We start from the raw sequence: 21,326 nt of genomic DNA, 5'->3' as shown, positions 1-21,326 counted from the left end.
AGAGTTATATTTTTTGTATTTTAATTAGATGTACTTTACTGAGGTACAGGCACCCACCAAATTTGAGGTTAATCTGATACAAAAAATGATTATTAAAATTGGAATACAATTGGCAATTGTGATTGTGTGGTAGGCTTGAATGGTGATGAGCTATGAGTGATGTACTGTAGACGTTCACTCAAGAATATTTTTAAGCATTTTTTCTCCCTCTCTCTCTGTTTATATATATATATATATATATATATATATATATATATATATATATATATATATATATATATATATATATATATATATATATATATGTGTGTGTGTGTGTGTGTGTGTGTGTGTATGTGTGTGTGTGTGTGTGTGGAAAAGTCTTCCCAACGCTTATAGGCGAAAATGAATAGTGATTTCACCTACCCTTATCACCGTCAGAATTTCATTGCACGGTCACTATTGTCTGGAAGTGTTTTATTTTTTATTTTTTATTTTCAAAAAATTAGAATGATCTGAAATTTGGAGTGTATGTACATCTTACTGATGCACATATAATAAAAATATAAAAAAAGAAAACAAATTGACCAAAATACCCCCGAAATTTTTCGGGGGTATTTAGTCAATTTTTTCTTGTAAAATATTTTTATTTTTTATTTTTCGAAAATTCTCCAATTTTTGATGAATGCACGCTCCAAATTTCAGGTCGTTCTGCTTTATATAAAAAAAAATTAAAAATGAAACACTACTGAACAATCGTGACCGAACAATGAACTTTAGAAGGTGATGGGAGTAGGCGAAATCACTGTTCATTTTCGCCTATAGGTGTTGCGTAGTGTTTTCCTATATATATATATATATATATATATATATATATATACAAAACACACACCTATAGGCAAAAATGAACAATATTTTGGCCTATAGGCTCAGAGCCGTCTGTTTTTTTCGGACAGCGTGGATCAAAGACCATCACAGACATAGCAAGTCTTTGAAATGATTTTTTTCATACAAAATTCACGCAAAAATTGTAGGGGGACCGCCATGGCTCCCATAGGTCCGTGACGGTAGCATGTCTGTGACGAGGGTGAAACACTATAGCAGTTCGCCTATAGGCATTTTTAAGACTTTTTCTATCTATATATATATATATATATATATATATATATATAGGGAAACTCTTCCCAATGCCTATAGGCGAAAATGAACAACGATTTTGCCTACCCTCATCACCATCCAAATTTCATCGCACGGTCACAGCTGTCTGTTAGTGTTTTTTTTTTTTTTTTTTCTACAACTAGTACATCTTGGTGAGGTGCATCTAATAAAAATATGAAAAACATAATTCGCGAAATGAACTAGGAGATTTTTGTGAGCAATTTGGCTATAATATTGTACCTTCATCTGATAAACCTTATAAAAGAAAAAATAAAAATAAAAGGTATAAATCTAGTCAGAAGAAAGATATTAAGGACAAATTTACTAGAAAGTTTGTCCCAAAAAATAATTTTAAAAAAGGAAAAAGAAAGATTCTAGTATGTTATAATTATGGAAAAGTAGGACATTACATAAATAAGTGTAGGATTAAAAAGAAACTCAATGCCCTACAACTTGAAGAAGAGATCAGAACCCAGATATATGATATACTTCAAATAGAAGAAGAATCAGATAATGATACTTCAAGCTCTGATACTGAGCATCTTGTTGGTAGAATAGAAGATGAAAATTTAATATTAAGTAGCTCAGATTCTGATGAAAAAATGGAAGATTGTTTCTGCAAAACTCTTAATACCCTCACAGATGAAGAAAATTTTATCATCGATTTAATAGATAAGATAGTTGACCCAGAAGCCAAAAAGGAAGCGCTAACACAATATATACAAGTAGCTAAAACAAAAAAGAAGCCAGTCCCTCTGGTTAAAAACAAGAAGAATATAGTCTAGCAGAGATACCTAAAAGAATTAATAAAAAAAATATTGTCCCGAAAGAACCATCCATTTCTGAATTAAAACAAAAAATAAATGAGGTAAAATCTGAATTACAGCATCTTAATAATCGAATAAGAATATTAGAGATAAGTGCTGACTTTTCTGATAATGATACAAACGAAGAATTAGAATTTGATAGTCTTTTAAGAAACCATAAAAACACCGTACCCCAAATTATTGAAACCTCGGAATCATCTAATACGACTGATAAACCTATACAAGATAATAATTATGTAAATCTATTAGATAAAGTTATTACTCAGAAGTGGTTTACTTTAATAAGAATAATAGTACATAAAGAATACAGCTTTAGCATTAATAGATTCAGGAGCAGACCTTAATTGTATAAATGAAGGACTAGTTTCTACTAAATATTTCAGCAAAACAACGCAAATACTCAATACAGTGGATGGTAGTAGATTAATAATTAAATATAAGTTGTCTAATGCTGCAATATGTAACAATGGTAATTGCTTTGAAATGCCCTTCATTATGGTAAAGCGTTTAAACCAAGCTGTTATACTAGGTACTCCTTTCTTAAATCTATTATATCCTTTGAAAATAGATAGTACAGGAATTGAATCAACCATAGAAGGTCATAGTGTAAAATTCGAATTTATAGATAAACCAAAAGTCAGAGAAGTTAATAACATCAAACAGATTATAGAAAATAAAAAGAAATTTTTATGTCATCTCAAAAAAGAAGTAAAATACAAAGTAATAGATGAGAAGCTTTCATTACCAGAAAACAATAAGAACGTTGAAAATATCACAAGAAAAATAGAAGAAGAAATTTGTGCAAACCTACCAAACTCCTTTTGGAACAGGAAAAGGCACATAGTAAGTTTGCCTTATGAAGAAGGATTTAATGAAAATAAAATACCTACTAAGGCAAGGCCCATCCAAATGAATCCAAGACTTCTTGAAATATGTAAAAAAGAAATTGATGAATTAATCCAGAAAAGGTTAATTAGGAAGAGCTCATCCACGTGGAGTTGTTCAGCCTTCTATGTCGAGAAAGCTTCAGAAAAAGAGCGAGGAGCACCAGGATTGGTAATAAACTATAAGCCTCTAAACTAGGTACTCAAGTGGATTAGATATCCAATACTTAATAAAAAAAGATCTACTTGATAGACTTGTAAATGCTTGCATATTCTCTAAATTTGATTTGAAATAAGGCTTTTGGCAAATACAGATAGCTGAAAAAGACAGATATAAGACTACTTTTAATGTTCCCTTCGGACAATATGAATGGAACGTAATGCCTTTTGGGCTAAAAACTGCCCCTTCAAAATTCCAAAATATAATGAATAATATTTTCAATCCTCATATGAAATTTATGATTGTTTATATAGATGACGTATTGATTTTCTCAAATAGCATTGAGCAATATTTAAAACACATAAATGTATTTATAAATGCAGTCAAAGCTTCGGGTTTGGTAGTCTCAGCTAAGAAATTAGTCTTAGCCAAACAAAAATTAGATTCGTAGGTCACAATATTTTCCAACGGAGTATTATCCCAATTGATAGAGAAATAGACTTTGCAAGCAAATTTCCCAATATTATTTTGAATAAAATAAAACTCCAAAGATTTCTAGGTTGTCTAAACTGTATTTCGGATTTCTATGAAAATCTTGCCATTGATGCTAAACCTTTCTTTGAAAGGTTAAAAAAGAATCCACCCAACTGGACTGATGAGCATATTATGACAGTAAGAAAAATAAAAATTAAAGCTAAGAAACTACCTTGACTGACACTGTCTAATCCTAATGCCTTTAAAATAATTGAATGTGATGCCTCTGAGATAGGTTTGGGAGGAATTTTAAAACAAAAAATTCAAAAAACAGAACAACTAGTCCGCTTTACATCAAAAGCCTGGAATAAAACTCAGCAAAATTATTCAACAGTTAAAAAAGAAATCTTAGCCATTGTCCAATGTGTAACAAAGTTTCAGAGTGATATTCTTAATCAATTTTTTTTTATAAGAACTGATTGTAAAGCAGCAAAAGACACCCTTCTAAAAGATGTAAAAAATTTAGTTTCAAAATAAAATTTTGCCCGATGGCAAGCAATCCTGTAACCCTTTGCTTTTGATATCAAACCACTAAAGGGAAATACTAACTTCCTTCCTGATTTCTTAACTCGTGAATTTTTGCAGGGGGGACCGAGATAGGGCCAGCAAGAAAGACAGGTAATAATGAATATTAATATTAATAAAAGAAAGAACAAGATCGACATTATTCCATCACCATCTTCAGGAAGACCTATAATAAATTACTCAGGAACTCCAAACCAGCTCATAAAAACACAAGCTCAAGAACTTGTCTCCTCCCCTAGCCCGATAAGAATTCCTACATCAAAAAAATCATTGTTTATAGAAACTACTTTTTTAACCGATATAATAACAGAGGACGAATATTGGAATTTGGATCCAGTAATCATTGCCAATCAATATTTGATCAATAATCTGAATCCCTCCAATGGTAATAAGATAAGGGAGTGGTACGAAGCAATTCTTCTGGAAACAGGATCTATCACTTTGGTACATTTTTACCAAAGAAATACAAATATAGTTGCTTATTCAAAATTCCAAATAAGAAAGATAATATCATATAAAGAATGGGGCCTAGATCCCTTGAGAAGTAGAAAATTACAGGCACCAGAGTTTAATAATAAGTACTACAGATATTCTGAACATATAGATGCCTGGCATAAGGTTTTCGCCTTCCAAAATAGTAATAATTCGCACACCTGGTTCATACAGATGAAATTGCCAATCGTTGAAAAATTTCCTAATTGGTTTAGGAACTGGTTCCAGATCTGGGGATCCGGAACATAGATTCTTCCTCCTAAGATACAAACTTCTCAAGCCAAGTTTGCGGAATTTAATAATAATGACCCCCAAACAGATCACCATCTATATTTTATGGCATTACACCAAATTCCTTGGATTATGAAATGGACTTTCGCAATATCCGATAATTTCACCAATGATTGGGAATATAACCCAAAACTAGGAAAGAAATATATATTAAATGGTGGGACGTTTATGAGAACAAGCTTATTGATCCAAAAAATATTAAATTGAAAAAGGTCCCAATTCAGACACCAGAAGATGGTCCGAATAGTTTTGCGGAATATATTAGTAAAATGAAGAAGCAGAACCCTAAAGCAAAAAAAGAAGAATTAAAAAAGTAGTTGCTTCAGATGTTTGAAGAAGAAGGAGAAGCGATGTCAACTTCGTCAAAAAATGATGAAGATTATGCTGTTGAGAATGAAGATTGTGAATTAATGCAACCAATAATTGATTTTCCCCAATAAGAGCCTGAAGAAAAGCCTAATAATACTCTAATATCCAGCCCGACAAATAATGATGACCAAATACCAATTGTTGTCTGCCTCCATCAGAATTATTAAAGTTACCTGCCACCAGATGCCAGTTGTCCCTAGTTGGACGGCACTTTGAAGCCACCTATCAAAAAGATATTCGCCAGTACTGTTTCCAGATATCCACTAGCTAATACGACAAAGCCACCGACGATTATGGTTCGACTTTTACTATTTGAAGATTCTGCCGACAAGACACTGTTCAAGCCTTTAGCCAAATCAGGATATTGTGCCACCACCTTTTGATAAATCAAAATACTGTTTCAGCTTTTAGGTGTCACCGACCTATAAAGGAGAATTGATAACTCTTTGAAATCCGAGGCCAATAAAAGGAGGAGGCCTGAGATAAGCTCAAGGCATCCGAAGCAGGAGTCCTCTCTCTGCTTTCTTCCGTCTACTCCCTTCTACTGCTCTCTTCCATCTACTCCCTTCTACTGCTCTCTTTCATCTACTCTCTTCTATTTTCTTCTTCAACTCTTATCTCTCTCTAAAAACTCTGGTCAAGAGCCTAAGTTCAAAATTCTAGAGCATTTCTTTCTCAGCTTTGGTACTCCACTCCAATTTCGGGTAATATTCTAAACATTCTAATAGATTGCATATCTTTGTTTAAAACCCTTGCAGTTGTCTTTAAATAAGTCTGAGCCCTCTAGTTCTTCTCTTCATGTTCCCTGATACAGTCCAGTAATCATCCTCTGCTCTCCTGTTCCTGTGAAAAACAATCTGTCTTTTATTATTATTCTTCCTTTGTTATACATACTATATATCCGGTGGTGTATCTTTAACCACTAGGAAAATTGAGTGAATGAGAGTCTATGTGTGATTGTAATATTAATAGTCTGCCAATATATTGTCCTGAGGAATTGAAGCTCTTCACAAGTTTCTGTATATGTAATATGTAAGTTCTTTCCAGCTTCTGTAAAGTTTTTGTAAGTTTTTTCCTGAAATTGACTAGTATCTCTTTGATATGGAAATAAAATTTTTATTCAGTATTAAGATTAGGGATATTACTTAGACGAATTGGATTGTGCTTGATATCTCTCCTTTTTCCTTATTTATCTTGATAACTGTTCTGATTTACCTTGGATATGTTAGACTTTTCATATAATAGTTATTGTTAACCTAAAATTGTTAAATCAAACAAAATTCTAGATCTTGGTGTGTTTAGGCATCAGAGCCATTGAATTTTATCAGTAGTAAACTGAAAGATGATAATAATATCTTAAGGGTTAATAACTTAATAAAATTCATCATTTATAGGTAAGTTCGAGAGTTGAGACCAAAGTCGTAGTAGTCCAACACCGAGACAGGCCAAGCGAGCCGTGAAAAGGCTTCGTGACATAAATCTATTGACTCGTGTACTCATCCGTTATCTTAAATGGAAAGTTTTATTAGGAGCTATCCAATAGGACATTATCATCATCTAACAGTACATCCAATAGGACATTATCATCATCTAACAGTACACTAAGGATAAAAAATAAAGAGGAAATAATAATAGAAAACATAGAAAAACAGATACATAATTGGAACATCCCAAGAGTTTCTATTACAGATATTTATAAAAAGGGAACTTTTGAGTTTAGAATCAGCTATGCAATAAAAACCGTAGAGCAAAGCTTATCTGTAAATAGTGAACAAGAAAGTTTTCAACTCTTATCCAATAAGATGATTCAAAATCATAAAATTAAAGACTATAAGTACCAACACATAGGTCTTATACAAGTAGCAGTAAAGCCTCTTACTAGGCTAGGATTAAATAATTCTATATTATTATGCCTTAGAGATAGCAGACATAATAAGTTTTCATATTCTTTATTAGGAGTTGTAGAGTCTAGCTTATGTAGTGGTCCCATTTATTTTAACTGTTTTCCCAATTACTCAGTCTCATTAACGGATCCCAATCTCCTTAAAGTCCCTACCCTAAATCTAAAAACTCAAGGATTCGATATGAATCCGGGTTCTCAAAATATAGCTCTAATCTATAGAATATGTTATAAAGCTATGAACACATTAAGTCCAAATGTCCTTCAAATGAATACCAAGGGACATACAGTACTCTTTCAAACAAATATGGAAACGTCAAACGCTATCATCCCTAAATCAATAAATTGGTCCCAAGTGGTACTCCCAGATAATTGGTCTGTCCATAATGAGAACCAACAGTATAAAAACCCTATTAATGATGAGCCAGATCAAATAATTGAACATCCGGATGGAAATATTGAAATTCAGTTAAGTTCTAACCGAAGGGCAAGACTGAATTTTTCTGATGATATAATAAGGACTACTAGAAGAATGTCTGCACGATCCAGACGTTCTACCTCATCAATACAAGATAAGCCTTTGATACAAGGGCTAACAAGAACAAACAGTAACATTAATATACCCGTATACAAGGCTTATGATCCCAGTCCGTCAGGAAGTGAGCCAACATTCTCTGACCTTGATTTTAACATCCTAGCTCTTGAAAAAGAAAAAGTAGACATATAATTATTAAAAAATGATTACCTTTCTGAAGCTAATAAAGAAATAAGAGAATGGTATCTAGCAGAATTCTCACAAGAATTATTAGATGCCTTTCATAAAAGATACAATAAGTTTATACGAAAAAATAATCAAAACTTAGGATTCTTTGACTGGTTGAAATCGACTCTTAAAGAAAAAGATATTCCTATTCCCAGTTTTGAGTTAAATACACTAGAAAATTAATATCAAACCTTCCATACGACAAACGGATAAGAAATACAAAGTATACATCCCCCAGAAAGAAGTCTCAAATTAAAAGGGATGTTAACAGATAAACCTGAAACAAAAGCCTCTCCATATAAGTTGGCTTTTAATGAGCATGGCCATAAATTAGAAATGATCCCACATATACTAGAACAAAACAATTATACTAACCTCTGTTTACAGTTTATTGAAAAACAAACCACTAGAATTGAAAACATAATAGGAAAATCTCAAGGAGAGGTACAAGATAAAAAGAAGGCAGTACTATTCAAATCTCCTCCAGAGATAAATGAGGAAAGATTCAGCCTGAAAGGAATAAAGAAAAAGGAACAAAACAAAGAATTAGTTGATGAACTGGTTAAAAAACTATTCCTTTTAAGTATAGAAGATAAAAAAGGGAAAGGAATAGTGGTTGCATCATAAGCCATGGTGCTTTAAGAAGATTCAATAAATAATGATGAAATATTCAATATAGAGGAAGCCTTCAAAGAAGATAATTCAAATATCAATAGGATAGATTTTGGAAAAAAATGGCGGCCTACTGCCCAATCAAGGATGTACCATACTAGGCCAACCCCAGTTGATATACAATTTGAAGAGGATTTAATTTCAAGTACTGCATCCTACTCAGGAAGAACGATTGTTAATTGGAATATCGATGATATGTTTGACCATCAAATACTCGATACCATGAAGCATATGACCATGTATGCTACTGCTTGTAAAGTAGTAGGAAATCATGACCAAGAAGTAGCCAAAGCTATTCTCTGTGGATTTACAGGATGGTTAAGAGGTTGGTGGGATTTCCCCATGAGTGAAGCCACTAAAAACCAAATTTTAAATGCTGCAAGGCAGTGGACCGTAAAAAATGAATATAATCAAGAAATACCGCATAGTGAAAGTGATGCAATTAATACACTTATCTATACAATAACCCTCAATGTTGTAGGAAGTACTTCCTTACTAGATGCTAAATCAGAAGATCTATTATCTAATCTAAGATGTCAAACATTATCTCACTACAAATGGTATAAAGATGTATTATTTTCTGGCCTTCTGTCCCGGGAAGACAGTAGTGTGGACCATTGGAAGGAAAAATTTATAGCAGGATTACCTTACCTGTTTGCTGAAAAGGTGAAAAATAGATTAAAGAATAAAAATGGCAGAATAATCTCATATTCCCTTTATACTCTAGGACAACTATCTATAGAAATCTGTGCAGAAGGTCTTGCCCTGTGTATTGATTTAAAGTTAAAAAGGCAACTCGATAAGCAGAGAATGACGGACAAGAAAGAACTAGGAGATTTTTGTGAGCAATTTGGCTATAATGCTACCAAACTGGAAGCTTTGACTGCATTTATTAATACATTTATGTGTTTAAAATATTGCGCAATGCTATCCGAGAAAATCAATACGTCATCTATATAAACAATCATAAATTTCATATAAGGATTGAAAATATCATTCATTATATTTTTGAATTCTGGAGGGGCGTTTTTTAGCCCAAAAGGCATTACGTTCCATTCATATTGTCTGAAGGGGACATTAAAAGCAGTTTTATATCTGTCTTTTTCAGCTATCTGTATTTGCCAAAAACCTGATTTCAAATCAAATTTAGAGAATATGCAAGCATTTATAAGTCTATCAAGTAGATCTTTTTTATTAGGTATTGGATATCTAATCCACTTGAGTACTTGGTTTAGAGGCTTATAGTTTATTACCAATCTTGGTGCTCCTCACTCCTTTTCTAAAGCTTTCTTGACATAGAAGGCTGAACAACTCCACGGGGATGAGCTCTTCCTAATTAACCTTTTCTAAAGTAATTCATCAATATCTTTTTTACATATTTCAAGAAGTCTTGGATTCATTTGGATGGGCCTTGCCTTAGTAGGTATTTTATTTTCATTAAATCCTTCTTCATAAGGCAAACTTACTAGGTGCCTTTTCCTGTTCCAAAAGGCGTTTGGTAGGTCTGCACAAATTTCTTCTTCTATTTTTTTTCTGATAGTTTCAACATTCTTATTATTTTCTAGTAATGAAAGCTTCTCATCTATTACTTTATATTTTACTTCTTTTTTGAGATGACATAAAAATTTCTTTTTACTTTCTATAATCTGTTTGATGTTATTAACTTCTCTGACTTTTGGTTTATCTATAAATTTGAATTTTACACTATGACCTTCTATGTTTGATTCAATTCCTGTACTATCTATTTTCAAAGGATATAATAGGTTTAAGAAAGGAGTACCTAGCTTAACCCCTTTACCATAATGAGCGGCATTTCAAAGCAATTACCATTGTTATATATTGCAGCATTAGACAACTTATATTTAATTATTAATCTACTACCATCCGCTGTATTGAGTATTTGAGTTGTTTTGCTGAATATTTAGTAGGAACTAGTCCTTCATTTATACAATTAAGGTCTGCTCCTGAGGCTATTAATGCTAAGGACTGAAAGCTGGATTCTTATTAAAGTAAACCACTTCAGAGTAATAACTTTAACCACTTCAGAGTAATAACTTTATCTAATAGATTTACATAATTATTGTCTTGTATAGGTTTATCAGTCGTATTAGATGATTCTGGGGTTTCAATAATTTGGGGTATTGTGTTTTTATGGTTTCTTAAAAGACTACCAAATTCTAATTCTTCGTTTGTATCATTATCAGAAAAGTCAGCTGTCATCTCTAATATTCTTATTCGATTCTTAAGATGTTGTACTTCATATTTTACCTCATTTATTTCTTGTTTAAATTCAGAAATGGATGGTTCCTTCTGGACAATATTTTTTTTTATTAATTCTTTTAAGTATCTCTGCTAGACTATATTCTTCTTGTGTTTTAACCAGAGGGACAGGCTTCTTTTTGTTTTAGCTACTTGTATATATTGTGTTAGGGCTTCTGTTTTGGTTTCTGGGTCAACTATCTTATCTATTAAATCTATGATTAAATTTTCTTCATCTGTGAGGGTATTAAGAGTTTTGCAGAAACAATCTTCCATTTCTTCATCAGAATCTGAGCTACTTAATAATAAATTTCATCTTCTATTCTTCCAACAAGATGCTCAGCATCAGAGCTTGAAGTATCATTATATGATTCTTCTTCTATTTGAAGTATATCATAAATCTGACTTCTGATCTCTTCTTCAAGCTGTAGGGCATTGATTTTCTTTTTAATCTTACATTTATTTTTGTAATGTCTTACTTTTCCACAATTATAACATACTGGAATCTTTCTTTTTCCTTTTTTGAAATTAGTTTTTGGGACAAACTTTCTAGTAAATTTGTCCTTAATATCTTTCTTCTAACGAGAATTATACTTTTTATTTTTATTTTTTCTTTTATAAGGTTTATCAGATGAAGGTACAATATTATAGCCAAATTGCTCGTAAAAATCTCGTGGTTCTTTCTTGCCCGTCATTCTATGCTTATTGAGTTGCCTTTTTAACTTCAAGTCAATACACAAGGCAAGTCCTTCTGCACAGATTTCTGCAGATAGTTTTCCTAGAGTATAAAGGGAATATGGGATTATTCCTCCATTCTTATTCTTTAATCTATTTTTCACCTTTTCAGCAAATAGGTAAGGAAATCCTGCTATAAATTTTTCCTTTCAATAGTCCGCACTACTGTCTTCTGGGGACAGAAGGCGAGAAGAGAATACATCTTTATACCATTTGTAGTGAGATAATGTTTGACATCTTAGATTAGATAATAGATATTCTGATTTAGCATCTAGTAAGGAAGTACTTCCTACAAAATGGAGGGTCATCGTATAGATAAGTGTATTAACTGCATCACTTTCACTATGCGGTATTTCTTGATTATATTCATTTTTTACGGTCCACTACCTTGCAGCGTTTAAAATTTGGTTTTTAGTGGCTTCACTCATGTGGAAATCCCACCAACCTCTTAACCATCCTGTAAACCCACAGACAATAGCTTTGGCTACTTCTTGGTCATGATTTCCGGCTACCTTACAAGCAGTAGCATACATGGTCATATGCTTCATGGTATTGAGTATTTGATGGTCAGACATACTATCGATATTCCAATTAACAATCATTCTTCCCGAGTAGGATACAGTATTTGAAATTAAATCGTCTTCAAATTGTATATCTACTGGGGTTGGCCTAGTATGGTACATCCTTGATTGGGCAGTAGGCCTCCATTTTTTTCCAAAATCTATCCCTATTAATATTTGAATTATCTTCTTTGAAGGCTTCCTCTATTTTGAATATTTCATCATTATTTATTAAATCTTCTTGAAGCACCATGGCTTCTGATTCAACTACTGTTCCTTTCCCTTTTTTATCTTTTATACTTAAAAGGGATAGTTTTTTAATCAGTTCATCAACTAATTCTTTGTTTTCTTCGCTTTTCTTTATTCCTTTCAGGCGGAATCTTTCCTCATCTATCTCTGGAGAAGGTTTGAGTAGTACTGCTTTCTTTTTATCTTGTACCTCTCCTTGAGATTTTCCTATTATGTTTTCAGTTCTAGTGGTTTGTTTTCCAATAGACAATAAACAGAGGTTAGTATGAATGTTTTGTTCTATTATATGTGGGATGATTTCTATTTTATGGCCATGCTCATTAAAAGCCAACTTATATGGAGAGGCTTTTGTTTCAGGTTTATCTTTTAACATCCCTTTTAATTTGAGACTTCTTTCTGGGGGGATGTATACTTTGTATTTCTTCTCCGTCTGTCGTATGGAAGGTTTGATATTGATTTTCTAGTGTATGTAACTCAAAACTGAGAATAGGAATATCTTTTTCTTTAAGAGTCGATTTCAACCAGTCAAAGAATCCTAAGTTTTGATTATTTTTTCGTATAAACTTATTGTATCTTTTATGAAAGGCATCTAATAATTCTTGTGAGAATTCTGCTAGATGCCATTCTCTTATTTCTTTATTAGCTTCAGAAAGGTAATCATTTTTTAATAATTCTATGTCTACTTTTTCTTTTTCAAGAGTCAGGATGTTAAAATCAAGGTCAGAGAATGTTGGCTCACTTCCTGACGGACTGGGATCATAAGCCTTGTATAAGGGTATATTAATGTTACTGTTTGTTCTTGTTAGCCCTTGTATCAAAGGCTTATCTTGTATTGATGAGGTAGAACGTCTGGACCGTGCAGACATTCTTCTGGTAGGCCTTATTATATCATCAGAAAAATTCAGTCTTGCCCTTCGGTTAGAACTTAACTGAATTTCAATATTTCCATCCGGATGTTCAATTATTTGATCTGGCTCATCATTAATAGGGTTTTTATACCGTTGGTTCTCATTATGGATAGACCAATTATCTGGGAGTACCACTTGGGACCAATTTATTGATTTAAGGATGATAGTGTTTGACTTTTCCATATTTGTTTGAAAAAATATTGTCTGTCCCTTGGTATCCATTTGAAGGACATTTGGACTTAATGTGTTAATAACTTTATAACATATTCTATAGATTAGAGCTATATTTTGAGAACCCAGCTTCATATCGAATCCTTGAGTTTTTAGATTTAGGGTAAGGACTTTAAGGAGATTGGGATCCGTTAATGAAACTGAGTAATTGGGAAAACAGTTAAAATAAACAGGACCACTACATAAGCTAGACTCTACAACTTCTAATAGATAATCTGAAAACTTATTATGTCTGCTATCTCTAAGGCATAATAATATAGAATTATTTAATCCTACCCTAGTAAGAGGCTTTACTGCTATTTGTATTAGACCTATGTGTAGGTACTTATAGTCTTTACTTTTATGATTTTGAATCATCTTATTGGATAACAGTTGAAAACTTTCTTGTTCACCATTTACGGATAAGCTTTGCTCTACGGTTTTTATTGCATAGCTGGTTTTAAACTCAAAAGTTCCTTTTTTATAAATATATGTAATAGGAACTCTTGGGATGTTCCAATTATGTATTTGTTTTTCTAAGTTATCTATTATTATTTGCTCTTTATTTTTTATCCTTAGTGTACTGTTAGATGATGATAATGTCCTATTGGATAGCGTTTTAATAAAACTTTCCGTTTAAGATAATGGATGAGTACACGAGTCAATCGATTTATGTCACGATTCCTTTTCACGGCTCTCTTGGCCTATCTCGGCGTTGGACTACTACGACTTTGGTCTCAACTCTCGGACTTACCTCTAAATGGTAAATTTTATTAAGTTATTAACCTTTAGGAAATTATTATCATCTTTCAGTTTACTACTAATAAAATTCAATGGCTCTGATACCAAAAATAACCAAGATCTAGAATTTTGTTTGATTTAACAATTTTAGGCTAACAGTCTAACGTATCCAAGGCAAATCAGAACATTTATCAAGATAACTAAGGAAAAAGGAGAGATACCAAGTACAATCCAATTCGTATAAGTAATATCCCTAATCTGAATACTGAATACAAACTTTATTTGCTTATCAAAGAGATACTAGTCAATTTCAGGAAAGAACTTTCAGAAACTTTAAAGAAACTGGAAAGAACTTACATATTAGATATACAAAAGCTTGTGAAGACCTTCCACTCCTCAAGACAGTATGTTGGCAAACTACTAATATTACAGTCACACATAGGCTCTCATTCACTCAATTTTCCTAGTGGTTAATGATACACCACCGGATATACAGTATGTATAGAAAAGGAAGAATAAGAATAAAAGACAGAGTTTTTTACAAAAACATGAGAGCAGAGGATGATTACTGGACTGTATTAGGGAACACGAAGAGAAGAACTAGAGGGCTCATAATTATTTAAAGAGAACTGGAAGGGTTTTAGACAAAGATATGCAATCTATTAGAATGTCTAGAATATTACCCAAAATTAGAGTGCAGTACCAAAGCTAAGAAAGAAGTGCTCTAGAATTTTGAACTTAGGCACTTAAGCAAGGTTTTTAGAGAGGGATAAGAGTTGAAGAAGAAAATAGAAGAGAGCAGATGGAAGAGAGTAGTAGAAGGGAGTAGATGGAAGTGAGCAGTAGAAGGGAGTAAATGGAAGAAAGCAGAGAGAGGACTCCTTCTTCGGATGCCTTGAGCTTATCCTAGGCCTCCACCTTTTATAGGCCTCAGGTTTCAAAGAGTTACCAATTCTCCTTCATAGGTCGGTGCCACCTAAAAGCTGAAACAATATTTTGATTTATCAAAAGGTGGCGGCACAATATCCTGTTTGGCTAAAGGCTTGAACAATGTATTGTCAACAGAATCTTTAAAAAGTAAAAGTCGAACCATAATCGTCGGTGGCTTTGTCGTATTAGCTAGTGGGTATCTGGAAACAGTACTGGCGAATATCTTTTTGATAGGTGGCTTCAAAGTGTCAGCCAACTAGGGACAACTGGCATCTGGTGGCCGGTAACTTTAATAATTCTGATGGTGGCATACAACAACTGGTATTTGGTCATCTTTATTTGTCGGGCTGGATATTAGAGTATTATTGGGCTTTTCTTCAAGCTCTTATTAGAGAAAATCAATTACTGGTTGCATTAATTCACAATCTTCATTCTCAACAGCATAATCTTCATCATTTTGTGACGAGGTTGACATCGCTTCTCCTTCTTCTTCAAACATCTGAAGCAACTGCTTTTTTAATTCTTCTTTTGTTGCTTTAGGGTTCTACTTCTTCATTTTACTAATATATTCGGCAAAACTATTCGGGCCATCTTCTGGTGTCTGAATTGGGACCTTTTTCAATGTAATATTTTCTGGATCAATAAGCTTGTTCTCATAAACGTTCCACCATTTAATATATATTTTCTTTCCTAGATTTGGGATATTCCCAATCATTGGTGAAATTATCGGATATTGAGAAAGTCCATGTCATAATCCAGGGAATTTGGTGTAATGCCATAAAATATAGATGGCGATCTATTTGGGGGTCATTATTATTAAATTCTGCAAACTTGGCTTGAGAAGTTTGTATCTTAGGAGGAAGAATCTCTATCCCGGATCCCCAGATCTAGAACCAGTTCCTAAACCAATTAGGAAATTTTTCAACGATTGGCAATTTCATCTGCATGAACCAGGTGTGCGAATTATTACTATTTTAGAGGGTGAAAACCTTATGCCAGGCATCTATATGTTCAGAATATCTGTAGGACTTATTATGAAACTCTGGTGCCTGTAATTTTCTACTTCTCATGGGATCTAGGCCCCATTCTTTATATGATATTATCTTTCTTATTTGGAATTTTGAATACGCAACTATATTTGTATTTCTTTGGTAAAAATGTACCAAAGTGATAGATCATGTTTCCAGGAGAATTGCTTCGTACCACTTCCTTGTCTTATTACCATTGGAGGGATTCAGATTATTGATCAAATATTGATTGGCAATGATTACTGGATGCAAATTCCACTGTTCGTCCTCTATTATTATATCGGTTAAAAAAGTAGTTTCTATAAACAGTGATTTTTCTGATGTTGGAATTCTTATCGGGCTAGGGGAGGAGACAAGTTCTTGAGCTTGTCGTTATATGATTTGGTTTGGAGTTCCTGGGTAATTTATTATAGGTCTTCTTGAAGATGGTTATGGAACAATGTCCATCTTGTTCTTTCCTTTATTAATATTAATATTCATTATTACTTGTCTTTCTCTGCTGGCCCTTTCCCGGTCCCCCTGCAAAAATTCACGAGTTAAGAAATCAGAAAGGGAGTTAGTATTTCCCTTTTAATGTTCGATATCAAATTCAAATGACAGGATTGTTTGCCATCGGGCAAAAATTTGTTTTGAAACTAAATTTTTTACATCATTTAGAAGGATGTCTTTTGTTGCTTTACAATTAGTTCTTATTAAAAAATTTTGATTAAGAATATCACTCTGAAACTTTGTTACATAATGGACAATGGCTAAGATTTCTTTCTTAACTGTTGAATAAGTTTGCTGAGTTTTATTGTTGGCTTTTGATGTAAAGCGGACTAGTTGTTCTTTTTCTTGAATTTTTTGTTTTAAAATTCTCCTAAGCCTATCTCGGAGGCATCACATTCAATTATTTTAAAGGCATTAGGATTAGATTGTGTCAGACAAGGTAGTTCCTTAGCCTTAATTTTTATTTTTCTTATTGCCAAAGTATGCTCATCAATCCACTTGGGTGGATTCTTTTTTAACCTTTCAAATAAAGGTTTAGCATCAATAGCAAGATTTTCATAGAAATCCGAAATATAGTTTAGACAACCTAGAAATCTTTGGAGTTCTGTTTTATTCAGAATAATATCGGTAAATTTGCTTGCAAAGTCTATTGCTCTATCAATTGGGATAATACTCCCTTAGAATTTTGTTTGATTTAACAATTTTAGGCTAACAGTAACTATTATATGAAAAGTCTAACATATCCAAGGTAAATCAGAACAATTGTCAAGATAAATAAGGAAAAAGGAGAGATATCAAGCACAATCCAATTCGTATAAATAATATCCCTAATCTTAATACTGAATACAAATTTTATTTGCATATCATAGAGACACTAGTCAATTTCAGGAAAGAACTTACAGAAACTTTACAGAAGCTGGAAAGTAATTACATATTGCATATACAGAAACTTGTGAAGAGCTTCAATTCCTCAAGACAATATGTTGGAAGACTATTAATATTACAATCAAACATAAACTCTCATTCACTCAATTTTCCTAGAGGTTAAGAATACACCACCGGATATACAGTATGTATAACAAAGGAAGAAAAAGAATAAAAGACAGAGAGTTTTTCACCGAAACAGAAGAGTAGGGGATGATTACTGGACTGTTTCAAGGAACATGAAGAGAAGAACTAGAGGGCTCAAAATTATTTAAAGGGAACTGGAAGGGTTTTAAACAAAGATATGCAATCTATTAGAATGTTCAGAATATTATCCGAAATTGGAGTGGAGTACCAAAGCTGAGAAAGAAGTGCTCTAGAATTTTGAACTTAGGCTCTTGAGCAGGGATTTTAGAGAGAGATAAGAGTTGAAGAAGAAAATGGAAGAGAGTAGATGGAAGAGAGCAGTAGAAGGTAGAAGATGGAAGAGAGCAGTAGAAGGGAGTAGATGGAAGAGAGCAGAGAGAGGACTCCTTCTTCGGATGCCTTGAGCTTATCCCAGGCCTCCTCCTTTTATAGGCCTCGGATTTCAAAGAGTTATCAATTCTCCTTCATAGGTTGGTGCCACCTAAAAGCTGAAATTTTATTTTGATTTATCAAAAGGTGGTGGCACAGTATCTTGATTTGGCCAAAGGCTTGAACAGTGTCTTGTAGGCAGAATCTTCAAATAGTAAAAGTCGGACCATAATCGTCGGGGGCTTTGTCGTATTAGCTAGTGGGTATCTGGAAACAGTACTGGCGAATATCTTTTTGATAGGTGGCTTCAAAGTGTCGGCCAACTAGGGACAACTGGCATCTGGTGGCAGGTAACTTTAATAATTCTGATGGTGGCAGATAGCAACTGGTATTTGGTCATCTTTATTTGTCGTGCTGGATACTAGAGTATTATTGGGCTTTTCTTCAGGCTCTTATTGGGGAAAATTAATTACTGGTTGCATTAATTCACAATCTTCATTCTCAACAACATAATCTTCATCATTTTTTGACGAGGTTGACATCGCTTCTCCTTCTTCTTCAAACATCTGAAGCAACTGCTTTTTTAATTCTTCTTTTGTTGCTTTAGGGTTTTGCTTCTTCGTTTTACTAATATATTCGGCAAAACTATTCGGGCCATCTTCTGGTGTCTGAATTGGGACCTTTTTCAATTTAATATTTTCTGGATTAATAAGCTTGTTCTCATAAACGTCCCACCATTTAATTTATATTTTCTTTCTTAGTTTTGGGATATATTCCCAATCATTGGTGAAATTATCGGATATTGCGAAAGTCCATTTCATAATCCAGGGAATTTGGTATAATGCCATAAAATATAGATGGTGATCTAAGGTCATTATTATTAAATTCTGCAAACTTGGCTTGAGAAGTTTGTATCTTAGGAGGATGAATCTCTGTCTTGGATCCCCAGATCTGGAATCAGTTCCTAAACCAATTAGGAAATTTTTCAACGATCGGTAATTTCATCTGTATGAACCAGGTGTGCGAATTATTACTATTTTGGAGGGCGAAAACTTTATGCCAGGCATCTATATATTCAGAATATCTGTAGGACTTATTATTAAACTCTGGTGCCTGTAATTTTCTACTTCTCATGGGATCTAGGCCTCATTCTTTATATGATATTATCTTTCTTATTTGAAATTTTGAAAAAACAACTATATTTGTATTTCTTTGGTAAAAATGTACCAAAGTGATAGATCTTGTTTCCAGGAGAATTGCTTCGTACCACTCCCTTGTCTTATTAACATTGGAGGGATTCATATTATTGATCAAATATTGATTGGCAATGATTACATGATCCAAATTCCACTGTCCGTCCTCTTTTATTATATTGGTTAAAAAAGTAGTTTCTATAAACAACGAGTTTTTTTGATGTAGGAATTCTTATCGGGTTAGGGGAGGAGACAAGTTCTTGAGCTTGCCTTTTTATGAGTTAGTTTGGAGTTCCTGGGTAATTTATTATAGGTCTTCTTGAAGATGGTTATAGAACAATGTCCATCTTGTTCTTCCTTTGTTAATATTAATATTCATTATTTCATGTGTTTCTCTGCTGGCCCTATCTCGGCCCCCCTGCAAAAATTCACGAGTTAAGAAATCAGGAAGGAAGTTAGTATTTCCCTTTAGGTGTTCGATATCAAAATCAAAGGATGACATGATTGCTTGCCATCGGGCAAAAATTTGTTTTGAAACTAAATTTTTTCCATCTTCTAGAAGGATGTCTTTTGTTGCTTTACAATCAGTTGTTATTAAAAACTTTTGATAAAGAATATCACTCTGAAACTTTGTTACACAATGGACAATGGCTAAGATTTCTTTCTTAACTGTTGAATAATTTTACTGAGTTTTATTCCTAGCTTTTGTTGTAAAGCGGACTAGTTGTTCTGTTTCTTGAATTTTTTGTTTTAAAATTTCTCCCAAGCCTATCTCAGAGGCATCACATTCAATTATTTTAAAGGCATTAGGATTAGACAGTGTCAGTCAAGGTAGTTTCTTAGCTTTAATTTTTATTTTTCTTACTGTCATAATATGCTCATCAGTCCAGTTGGGTGGATTCTTTTTTAACCTTTCAAATAAAGGTTTAGCATCAATGGCAAGATTTTCATAGAAATCCGAAATACAGTTTAGACAACCTAGAAATCTTTGGAGTTTTATTTTATTCAAAATAATATCGGGAAATTTGCTTGCAAAGTCTATTTCTCTATCAATTGGGATAATACTCCGTTGGAAAATATTGTGACCTACGAATCTAATTTTTGTTTGGCTAAGACTAATTTTCTTAGCTGAGACTACCAAACCGGAAGCTTTGACTGCATTTATAAATACATTTATGTGTTTTAAATATTGCTCAATGCTATTTGAGAAAATCAATACGTCATCTATATAAACAATTATAAATTTCATATGAGGATTGAAAATATTATTCATTATATTTTGGAATTTTGAAGGGGCAGTTTTTAGCCCAAAAGGCATTACGTTCCATTCATATTGTCCGAAGGGGACATTAAAAGTAGTCTTATATCTGTCTTTTTCAGCTATCTGTATTTGCCAAAAGCCTTATTTCAAATCAAATTTAGAGAATATGCAAGCATTTACGAGTCTATCAAGTAGATATTTTTTATTAGGTATTGGATATCTAATCCACTTGAGTACCTGGTTTAGAGGCTTATAGTTTATTACCGATCTTGGTGCTCCTCGATCCTTTTCTGAAGCTTTCTCGCCAAAGAAGGCTGAACAACTCCACGAGGATGAGCTCTTCCTAATTAACCTTTTCTGGAGTAATTCATCAATCTCTTTTTTACATATTTCAAGTAGTCTTGGATTCATTTGGATGGGCCTTGCCTTAGAAGGTATTTTATTTTCATTAAGTCCTTCTTCATAAGGCAAACTTACTATGTGCATTTTCCTGTTCCAAAAGGCGTTTGGTAGGTCTGCACAAATTTCTTCTTCTATTTTTCTTCTGATATTTTCAACAATCTTATTGTTTTCTGGTCATGAAAGATTTTCATCTATTACTTTATATTTTACTTCTTTTTTGAGATGACATAAAACTTTCTTTTTATTGTCTATAATCTGTTTGATGTTATTAACTTCTTTGACTTTTGGTTTATCTATAAATTCGAATTTTACACTATGACCTTCTATGTTTGATTCAATTCATGTACTGTCTATTTTCAAAGGATAT

Source organism: Amborella trichopoda, chromosome 12, assembly GCF_054954075.1.
Source record: "Amborella trichopoda isolate Santa Cruz 75 chromosome 12, AtrichopodaSantaCruz75HAP2 v2.0, whole genome shotgun sequence".
Lineage (NCBI taxonomy): Eukaryota > Viridiplantae > Streptophyta > Magnoliopsida > Amborellales > Amborellaceae > Amborella > Amborella trichopoda.
This window is presented reverse-complemented; position numbering follows the sequence as displayed.